At 29.7% G+C, this 11,063-nt stretch overlaps 1 long non-coding RNA gene across 2 annotated transcripts; it reads right to left on the bottom strand.

Annotated features, from left to right (window-relative positions):
* Positions 1-798: 798 nt before the first annotated feature.
* LOC118196044 (uncharacterized) lies at positions 799-10,774 on the bottom strand. Of its 2 annotated transcripts, XR_004759367.2 has the most exons (3): positions 10,672-10,738; positions 1,645-1,706; positions 799-1,523 (listed from the first exon to the last, which is right to left on the bottom strand). It is a non-coding gene; the product is annotated as an uncharacterized LOC118196044 (long non-coding RNA). The 2 variants fall into 2 exon arrangements; XR_015042803.1 differs by lacking the exon at positions 1,645-1,706 and having other exon boundaries at positions 10,672-10,774.
* Between the last annotated feature and the right edge of the window lie 289 nt (positions 10,775-11,063).

The raw sequence follows: 11,063 nt of genomic DNA, 5'->3' as shown, positions 1-11,063 counted from the left end.
GCGAACGCAGTTAATAAATATATGAAAAGGTTTTCTTAAAAAGTCTTCATAATTAGAATCAGCTTTTCAAAAAACAAAGATATTTTCAAAAATTGGATTGAAGATCGAAATTTCTATGGAATTATAAATTTTATTTATTTTCTAAAAATGCTCGAAGATTTTATGCTCTAGCTTTAGAAATATTATTTCCACTGCAGGTTTTCTAGCTCACATTTTCCATGTGGTGATATATTTGTTTGTTGCAGCTTAATGGTCTCTCCTAAGAAATAACTTTTTAAACCAAGTCATCTTTTCTAGTGAGAGCACATGTACGGTAAAGAATATATAAAAAAAAATTTAAATTTAGATCGTGATAACCCTGAAATCTTATTATTTCTTTTTTCTATCCTAAAAAGCGAAATATGCTAATACGCACGTTTCAATTTTATATGCTAGTACTAAATCTTTCTGAAGTGCATAATTTCAAAATCTATCCTTATCGTAGGATTCTTATATGATGTTTAATATCGCAGGTATTCATATAGCGTCGAGAGTTTGTAAAAGAAGGAAAGTTAATCCGACAATGTTAAAAATTATTTACACAGAATCTTATAGTTAACCAATGGAAATTTCGTTATTCTTAATCAGTTACCTGTATGGTAACCTTTCCATTTCTTACGCTCTTACCTTTGTCTTGAATCCTGACGTCTGCAATTTTTCCTTTTCTGTCCCCACTTGTAAGCATGTAAACGTAAATCTGTAATTGTAAAACAGTGGACATATTCTTCTCTTTTCCACTCGGGAGATTATAATGCGTGGTTATCATGTGGTGAAATTAGGTTTTATTTCATAGTCTCTTCTGAAAACATACTTGCGAAAATCCTAGACTAATAAATACTATATATGGGAATTCCGTAACATCTCTACAAACAGCATTTTACGCGTTACAAATAAAATAAATAAATGATGATATTACCAAGTATATACTAATACAGAGCTTTAACATTTACAATGCATAATAATAAAAAATTTAGTTAAGAAATGATAATAATATTCAAAAATATACATTGTATCAAATTAGCATAAATATTAAGTGCAATGATAGTTAAATTTTGTTTAATAGATTATGGCAAAGCACACAAGGTCTCTTTCCTAAGGGAAGAGATGACTTTTTGGAAGATTTTGCAAAAGAAAGGCTTGTATTTATTCAGTCATCCGATAAATAATGCAGTTTTTAATACTACTTTCATTTTTAAGAGTTATAATAAACAAACAATGTCCTTTTTAAATCTAAAATGTACTCTTCTTGATTCTCCGCTAGTTTCTCATCAGCTGCGATGCGATTTTGGTCTACCAGGTTTTGTAGGACGTTATCGTCGGGCTGTACAGATCTTCCAGATGAGGCTTGTTTCTAGGCTGCAGTTTCCGGCTCGGAATTTCTGGAACTACTCTTGGCATTGGTGAGTTGCTCGATTCTGATTGTCCAGCTTACGTCCTATTGTCCGATCCCCATATACTGCATTAATATTCTTATAATTATTTACCTGAAATCATAAAGTAAAATATGCAAAAAAGCCAGTGAAATCAGACAACATTCTTCAAAATTTAAGAATAATAACAGGAAAATAATAAACATTAAGAATTTAAACAAGGTAAAATTACTACCTGCTTTTATAGCAGATTGATTCAGGTTAGACTGCCCCCTTCCTCTTCGACTTTTAATGCAACTGAAAAAACTGCTATGTTATACATAATAAAAGCAATGAAAACGCCTATGTAATCTGCTCCTTGCTTAAACAACTGAAAAATGGATCGATTTACCAACATACAGTTAACATTCTCACATGAGCCACACTAATAATTAAATGATAATTTATAATAATATTGTATGTAGCACTAATTATTGGCAATTCAATTAACTAAGTTAAATTAATTATAGTAATAGGTACAGCAATGCATATTGGTAAATCAAAATTTATTAATAACTTGAAAAATATCGAAATGAAAATACAATAAAGAAAGTAAAATTAATGAAATATAAAGGCGATTATGCATAGGAACATAAAAGTAAAACTAAATGTTTTAATGTTAAAGAATAAAAAATACAATATTAACGACATGATTCATATAGATGTAACAGAATTGAATTCCAGATCTATAGCCATTCATAACAGGAAGACAAATAGAAAAGGAGTCTTCTTTAGTCTTCATGGCTAGCATAAACGAAGTCCGATCCCCTGCCAGACTTGGAGCGAATTATCGTTTTGTCTGAATAGAACTACAAAGATTTAAAATGTTTTAAAACAAACCATTTTATTAAATCAGAACTGGAACATAAAATGCACGACTCCTGCTAACGAATCAACTAAGAATTTGGCGATGAAACTTCGAGTAATGTTTAATTTCAATACTTAATATAAGTCGTGGGCCATATATTTGATTCAACGCGAATTTGGCTCAAACTTCTCACCGGCGTAACAATTTAAATGTGGGCAACCATAAAGCAAAGCCGAACAATTTCAGTCTTATCTGAGTTAGCGAAACTTAATAACGTGGCTTCGAGAGACGGAAGCACGCTCTGTTTTGCAATCCGAAACTGTCACCTTAAATACTTTAGAAAACATTTGCATTTTAGTAGGGATGCGGAAAGAGAAGTGACAGTAAAGATCTGAATTATGAAACAATTGATTATCCAAAATAAGGATAAACTTACAAATTGGACTGGATTAGCTATGGTAAAACGTACTAAGGTTCTGTGAGAGAAGATTTGCTTTCTTGGAAGATTAATAAAATAAAATTAAGACAACAGAGGTACAGAAGATCTTTTTCTTAATGTATTGTAGCTTATAGAAATATTTGGTATCTGTGTATTATATGCATATCTTCTCATGAGCGTCAAAGTTAATTTAATACTAAATTATGAATACTGAACTCGTCTATAATTAATACTGAACTTCAAAATTAAGTATACCATATATAAGTATAGTGCCTAGATCTCAAAGTTTAGCCTCGCGACCTTCTGTACAGGCGTGAAGAGTAATACAATATGAAATTTAAATTCATAAGCTTTCAACCGTATTCCTTTTATTTGTAAAACGTGTGTAGGAGCCGTTGTTGTACAAACTCTTTAAACATACATTTTAACAAACCGGAATGCTTTAAAACTGAATCATACGAACGCTATTTATGTTTGAAACAAATACATCTATTATACCCAATAGCAGTCGTATTTGATGATTTAAAATGAAAGTTTAAAGCAGAAAGATGCGAAAAGTTAATTTTCTTAATATAAATATCGTTCTTCATGTTCTTGAACACTTAGAGCTCTTAAAAACTCAGCAAATTGCAGTGGAACTAAACACCTTAATTTTTGACGAAAAATGCACTGTAAGGATTAATATTAAAGAACTACTTAACGAAATATTACAAAATATTAATGCTACCATAACATTTTCAACTGTGAATATCGATGGATATTTTGCCTCATTTGTATATGAGATAATATAAACATATTCAAGATTAAACTAATGAAAGGATGGCATATCGATTATATTAATTATATTATTATCTGAGTATCTAATAATATTTCATTAAAAGTGTTTAAATGCATAAATGTAAACAAAATGATGCAACAAAATAGAGTTATTTATAAGCATAGAAAAAATTGCTAAATCGCAAATTAATTTTTATATAGTGAAAAATTAAATATATGAATTTAGTGGCAAAGTTGTTATGCACTTGCATGGTATTTTTGTCTTTTATTTATTCCATTACGCTTACTGAAATGTTTATGACAGAGAACGTTCTGAAAACTATCGTGTAAAATACGTTTAAACGATTTCTTTCTCTTGACTTAAATCTGTTGTTAGGAATCTCAGATATTTTTATAATAGTCATATTCGCATTTTTATAACATTACTTCGAAAGAGTAGTAGCACTCCCTAGTGCATGCTAGACTGCTGTAAGTAATACTTGGCTTCAGAAGTTTCATATTGTAATCCTGGAGAAGACAGAGTTGATTCCTAATGCTTCCTAGATGTGAAACTTCTTCAAAGATCTTGACGTGCTAATATAGAGACAACAGCTTGTAAGACCAATTTTCGAGTTAAGACTCCTGACCTGTGCTTACGTATAGTCGTTATCAAGAATATTTGACATATTCGAGTAATTTATTATATGAGCCGTCATTAAAGGACCTAGGAATCTTTCAAGTATCAAAGTATAGTAAAGCCCCTGCTAACCGCCTTTAGCCGAAGTAATAATCTGAGTTTTTAAGTCTATGTTTAACTCAAAATCACAGCTAATTAGAGAGTAATTAAATTAAATTCGAGATTAGTTAGTTTATTTAATATTTGCGGAGGTTCATATTTCATTGAAATATGTTTATTTAACAAAAATTGGTAAGTTATCATTGCAATGACATGCTACTATAAATTTCAACAGAGGATAATGCAAGTTATTAGGTAATCCCTTTCTCTCAAATTACATACCTCAACGTATACTGAATGTTGAAAAATCCACTTTAAATTTGTTGAATGTTCAAAACTGCAGAATTAGCAGAATTGGATGGAACAACGAAAGGAAAGAATACAGAAATTAAAACAAGAATTTATGACTTAAACAAAACCTTACAAAATAAATATTAGATGGTGATTTCAATTTAATTTTAATATTGGTTTCCAGTGACTATCTCAAAAGTTGACCTGAATGGGTTTTTCAAAAGTACTTAAAAGTAATTAATGCTTCTTCATTATGCATTTTGTAACAATTCAGAAGAAGGCGAACATAAAGACCCTTTCCCTCCGAGAAACTGAAATTCTGGAAATTAGTGGAAGCAATTTGTATTACATAATATTTAGAGTTAATTGCTTTTCTCAGTTGCAAGGCCATCACTTGCGCTAAGAAAGGTGACACAACACACACATATATACATTGTTTTACTTGCGTCTGCAGATCTAATTGAAATGTTATATATGTCAGCTGCAAAGCAACTTTAAGAGTTCGTAAGAATAACTCTGTGCAGATGAAGTATATGAAGGTATATATCTTTCACTGATATATATGAAGGTGAAAAGTATACGAAGGTGTTTTTTTTAATTATAAAATGCATAAATTCTCTTCATACCTAAAATGAATATGTTATTAAATTTAATCTCTTAAACACAGGCTTTTAAAGAACTTTGCTCAAATTAGAAAATCTCAACAAAACTAGAAGAAACTGTTGGAAATAGAAATATGAAAAAGTTAACAGAAATCTCATCTTAAAGGGAACATAAACATCGTCATGTAATTGAATCAAAAGGCGTAAATTAGACTTTCTTTCTCGTCAATTTGGTAAGTGAATATCTAAAAGGAGACATATAAAAGCAACTTCTACATCCGGTCTAGCGACTAAAGCCTCAGAACACTAGAGTACATTCGAAGTCAAGATTTCCTTTTCAGGGTGCTACTTAGACAAAAACAGAAGCCACAGCGAATTCCCCATACGATTAAATCATGCAGAACGCATACTCAAATTTTAAATCTGATTTAGGAAAGATGTTAAAAAATATTTAAAAAGTTTTTTTTAAATTTCTTTTATATAAGAACGTAAAACAATTAATAAATTAAAATGAAAAAATCATATAGTTTAGAGGGAAAAACGGATTAAATAATATTTGTTATACAATTCGTCTACATTTTTGCATCCCAAATAATTAAAGTGTGGGCCGCTCTTGATAAATTTATAATGCAATGGTTTATACCTTTGAAAATGCAATCAAATTAACAGATTTCGTTATTTAGGCTTCAATGCTTTTGTTATCCGTAATAAAAGTGCAGAGGAATTCTAGCAAGAAAATTATATTGATCACTTTTTCCCACTTAACTGTATTATAAATTGTTAATCTATTTCTAGTTATTTAATTATTTTATGTTTTAAATAAAAGCTTATTTTTTTTAAAAAATTAATATTTTTATTGCCATATCTTTAATCTCAACGACAGGTTATGAATGAAACTAGTGAATCAACGACAGGTTATGAATCAAACTAGTGTCCGCAGTGAGTCTGTGTACAAAATCAGAGTTCGATAGCTTATCAGGGAATAGTTTAAAAATGGATAGCAGAATTCTGATCATAGTGATAAATACCATGAAGGAATTAGGCCAAAACTTACAAACCACGGCTAGTTTAAAAAGAAAATTCTAGAAAATTTCGTACTTAATATTTTCTTGTAATTATTGTTTTGAAAGATGGTGAGGAAGTTTTATAATATTTCAAATTTCGGGTATTTATAACAGATAATTTTTTTATATTAAAATCCCCAAACATAACATTCCAGGAAAATTAACAAAATGAATTCTTAAAATGAAATACTTTCTCGAAGAATGTAGATGACCATCTGAAATGAACAACAAAAATAAATAAATCTGAAATGATTCAGATTTTAAGTTACGTCCAAAAGAGCGTTTTCCTAACATTTTGTGTGGTACCTTTATTTATTAAATATCATGTTTCTCGCACTTAAACCATAAAATTCAGTTCAATAGCACTATCGCAAAATATTCTTAAAATGGGCATATCTTTAGAATTTCCGATACATAGCGTAGCGCGCTGGAGATAAATTTTTTTTTTTTCGTACAGTATTGCCATTGCACGCTTTGAAATCGTTTAGTTTGTTAATGAAAAATTCGTTGAAGTGTTACAAAATATGAAATCAATAATAAAACAAATTTCAAACTCAAATTAAGCCTCACACATTCCGATATTCCATAAAGGATTACGTTATTCAAATTTTGATGGCTCTAGGTACCGTTGTTTTATCACAATGTGAGAAACATACGTACATTCATGCAGATTCTTCGTTATTTAATTTCTCTAAATATAATGCAGGGCAATAGTATTTGGTGACAACAATTTGAAAAGTGAAACAATGCTTTTAGTGAATTAACGCAAAATGCCAAAACGAAATTAATAGTCCGTCTGGACAAATTGCTCCTTTAGAATAAAAGAAGCTAACGAGAAAGACTTATGACCACAGTAATACAAGCAAGAGAGCCTTAAAACTACGTCTGCCACCCGTGCCGAAAGAGAAGCGATTCTGTTTCGCACTGTATTATATATTATTTTTTATTCCTTGTACGAAATTAAAAAAAAAGAACTGTAACTGCGAAAAGTTTCGGGTATCATATTTCAACTGAAATATTCATTTTGACTATTCCCGAAACCATACGGATGACTTTATTCCATGACGTCTCTACGTATGGACAAAATAAAGGACTCTGTTTACAAAAGCCGATTGTTAACTTGATAAAAAAGGCATTTTTTTCGTGTCGTCTGTACGTGCATATCTACGTATGTATGTATCTCGCGTAACTCAAAAACTAGAAGTGTCGTAGAACGTTGAATTTTTTATAGGGAACTGCTATAATACCTAGTTGTGCACCTCGTATTTTTATTGCGATCCGCAGTCCCAAACGTTTATACAGAGATACATCCTCATATCCGGGTTAAAAGTGTTTATCCGACTTTTATTTTCTCAGTGGGTCTTAGTGATATACTTCCAGTTGCAGAAGTGTTTTAAACGACGCAACTGACCGAGATATTGAATTCCAAAATCTGCAATTTTTGATATCATTTTCAGCTTGCCTTGTGGAATTGGTTAATTAAGTTAGAATAATTCGAGGAAAAAATTTTTAATTTAAGTGCAACAAAATTACAAAAATGTTTAAATGACGGAAACTGGCAGTGTCATATTAACAAAAATTAATTTTGGATGATTATTAATAAAATCTACTTTTTAATGCGGTCTCCTGGTTTCTATAGTTATATTTAAGAAATTTTATATTCGTTACGAAAAAATAAATTACAAGAAGTTTGACTTCCGTGCGACAAAAATTGACCGGAATACTTAGTTTCAAAATTTTCAGATTTTCCCGTCGTTTTCAGTTTGTCTTGATGGATGTTTTTATTTAGTTATAATAATTCGACGAAATAAGATCAAATGCAGTGCAGTAGAAAACACGTATAATTTAACAGGCCGTATAAGAAAGTCATATGGTCCCATCAATTTTTTTTAATGTGGAAAATCATGCAAATAATTTTTTTTTTTATCTTTCTTGTTTTAAAAGAGGGCGAAAAATTGGTTTTATAATCTATGGGAAGTTGAAAATTTTATCACCGATACAGTTTTAGTTGTTAAAATTTTAAAACTGCAAATGCCAAACAGCGGGAAAAGAAACTGAGCGCTTTTGCCAAAATATTAAGCAACGACGTTAAAGTATTAGTCAAATTTAATTAAATTATTTTTCCGTTTTCTCTGATGGTGTAAACAATAAATTCCGAGATCTTTAGTTTATTCCTTAAACAGAGATATGATCTAAACGTTAAATTTAAAAAACTATAAGTCAAATTTTGAAACGCTTGCTTTACCACGTTGCATTGTCATTTACAATCAGTGTGTTTTCGGACTTTGAACTACTTTTTCGGACAAGTGGGTTAAAAATACTTGACAAACTTTCGATTATAGTGACAAACACCATAAGTGAAAATAGAAACTCACAATAAAACAAAAGAGATTATCTTGGTTTCATTTGTTTAAACATTCACAGCTGACATGCCAGTATATTTTCAGATAGATTAAGGCGCATAATTATCTGAGAATGCTTTCCACTTTGCGAATAGAATGAGGTTACCTAAAACCTAAATCTTTTCTTTTCTATTTTTTTCATGTGTTCCATCTAGAAGAAGCTTTCTAGTTAGTAAATCATTCATTTTCCCTACTGATTAAAAATTTAAAAGGTTTGATATATCTCCAGATACTAATTTCTTAGATATATATTTAATAAATAATTTCAAGTGAACAATAATAAATAAATAACAAATGCTATCTTTTCAAGATATCTAAGTCCTTAAGCCAAACCGAGTGCATTTATTTTGTAGCTGCTCCTTAAATTAGAGTTCATTTAGCGTTGAATTTTATCGTTAATAATGTCTTAAAGAAAAAAAAAAAAAAGAAAAAAAAAATTCCGAATGTTACTTAATATCGCCCCAAATGTTTTACATAAATGTTTAGAATTACTTTTCCAGTTTTTCTTGATTAAATCGTTGGAAATATTTTAGTAATTAGAAGTCTTCTATATTTATCAAATAAAAATTAAATTTTGGTTTTACAAATTATACCATCGACAAAGTTTAAACTATTCTGAAGGAATTCTAGAACCTGTAATTTTAAATGCAACTGTAGATTAATTAATTTTGAATATACGTCTAGGATCTATATCTAAAGAAATAAATCTACAACTAAGTGTTGGGAATTTACGGTATAATTTTCTTTTCCTTTTCTGGACTGACGAAATGCATATTTTCTGTTGTTATAATAAAATTAATCTTCACACTTAGTAAGTTGAATATGGAAAGGAGAAAAAGATAGAAAATTCCACTAAACCTTTTAATTCAAATAATAAAAATAATTTCTCATTTAATTTACAAGTGCAGTTGAATGTATTGCAAAATATCTGGCAGTATTGCCTTTATATTTTGTAAAATTTGCAAAATTTCCGCTTGGATGTGAGTTTTAACAGCGATACGATTAAAACATAATTAATGTAAAACTTTGCAAAATCAGTTTAGATATTTTTCAAACATACTAATGTCGGATATTGCACTATGTGTTGCGAATTTACTTACCTGCAATTGTTTCAAATCTTAAAAAGTTTTAATTTTTGCACAAAAAAATCAGTTTTGGAAATGAATAAATCTATTTAGCCTAAAAATTTAATAAATATTTTGTTACATTGAATTATTAGTTCAAAGGGATTTGAGTCCCGAAAGACTATTATTTTCGTTTTGGCATTTAGCGTCGGACTCCTATAAATATCGGTTCACTTTTCAAACTGTTGCCACAAAATTTTAGAGTCCTCCATTATATCTGAAGAAATTAAATAATGAAAAACTGCATAAATGTATGTATATTTCTCGCATTGTGGTAAAACAACGGTACCTAGAGCCAACCAATTTTGGATGACGTAAACCTACTGCGAATATGTGCATCTGAAATTCCAAATTTGAAAATTCGAATTTGTTTTTTTATCGATTTCGTATTTTGTACACCTTTAACGAATTTTTGAGTAACAAACTCAACGATTTAAAAGCTTGCAATGGCAACACTCTACGGGGCAAAAATAACTTTTTCATCTCCAGCGCAGCGAACTGTGTATCGAAAATTCTAAAGATATGCTCATTTTAAAATTATTTTGCGAGATTGCTATTGAACTAAAAAAACATGATATGCAAAAAACATGATATTTAATAAATAAAGGTAACACACAAAACGTTAAGAAAGCGCCCCTCTCGACGTAATTTAAAATATGAAACATTTCAGATATTTTTTAATTCTTCTAAAATCTTGTAAAATTTCAGTTATTATTTAGAAACCAACTTTAGAATTATTAGGACCATCGAAATTTAACAAATGTTAATAGTGTTTTAATTGATATTGTGTGAAAACCCGGCAAAATTTCTCTTTTTATTTGCAAAACAAATTTAGAAAATTAACGAATCCGTTTACCCTTTAAACGGAACAAATGTTTTACGATAAGGGAGTATTCAAGTTGAAGAAAACTCTGGGATGAACTCTGATATTCTCTAAAGACTATAAGAATAAAGTTAAACAACCTTAAATTAAAAATATAAATGCTGAAAGCATTACAAACCTTATTTATTTTACCTGATACTCTCAGGATCGCAGAGTGTGAGTAATCTAATTTACGAGTCTCCGCAATCTCTGCCCAAATTGGAATGCTCCATAATTTGCTGTGATTGGTCAAAAGCTTTAAACTCTGATTGGTTAAATAAAACTTAAAATTTTTGTATGTTTTATTTACAGTAGACCGATGACGCTAATGTTTATATTTTTATTATATGACCGCTGTATTTATCTACGAGGACTTACACCTGTCTTCCAACGGCGACTGTTTTTTTTTTTTTTTTTTTCCTTTTTCTATTCTTATACGTTTCATTTTCAGGCTTTCTCCTATCTTAGATTTTCTTATTTTTTCTCATTTAAAAAAGAACTGGCGGAATTAAAAAGATATTCGAAATGAAG

This window comes from Stegodyphus dumicola, chromosome 8, assembly GCF_044657685.1.
Source record: "Stegodyphus dumicola isolate Sdum_Otavi_A_Nest chromosome 8, ASM4465768v1".
Lineage (NCBI taxonomy): Eukaryota > Metazoa > Arthropoda > Arachnida > Araneae > Eresidae > Stegodyphus > Stegodyphus dumicola.
This window is presented reverse-complemented; position numbering and strand designations above follow the sequence as displayed.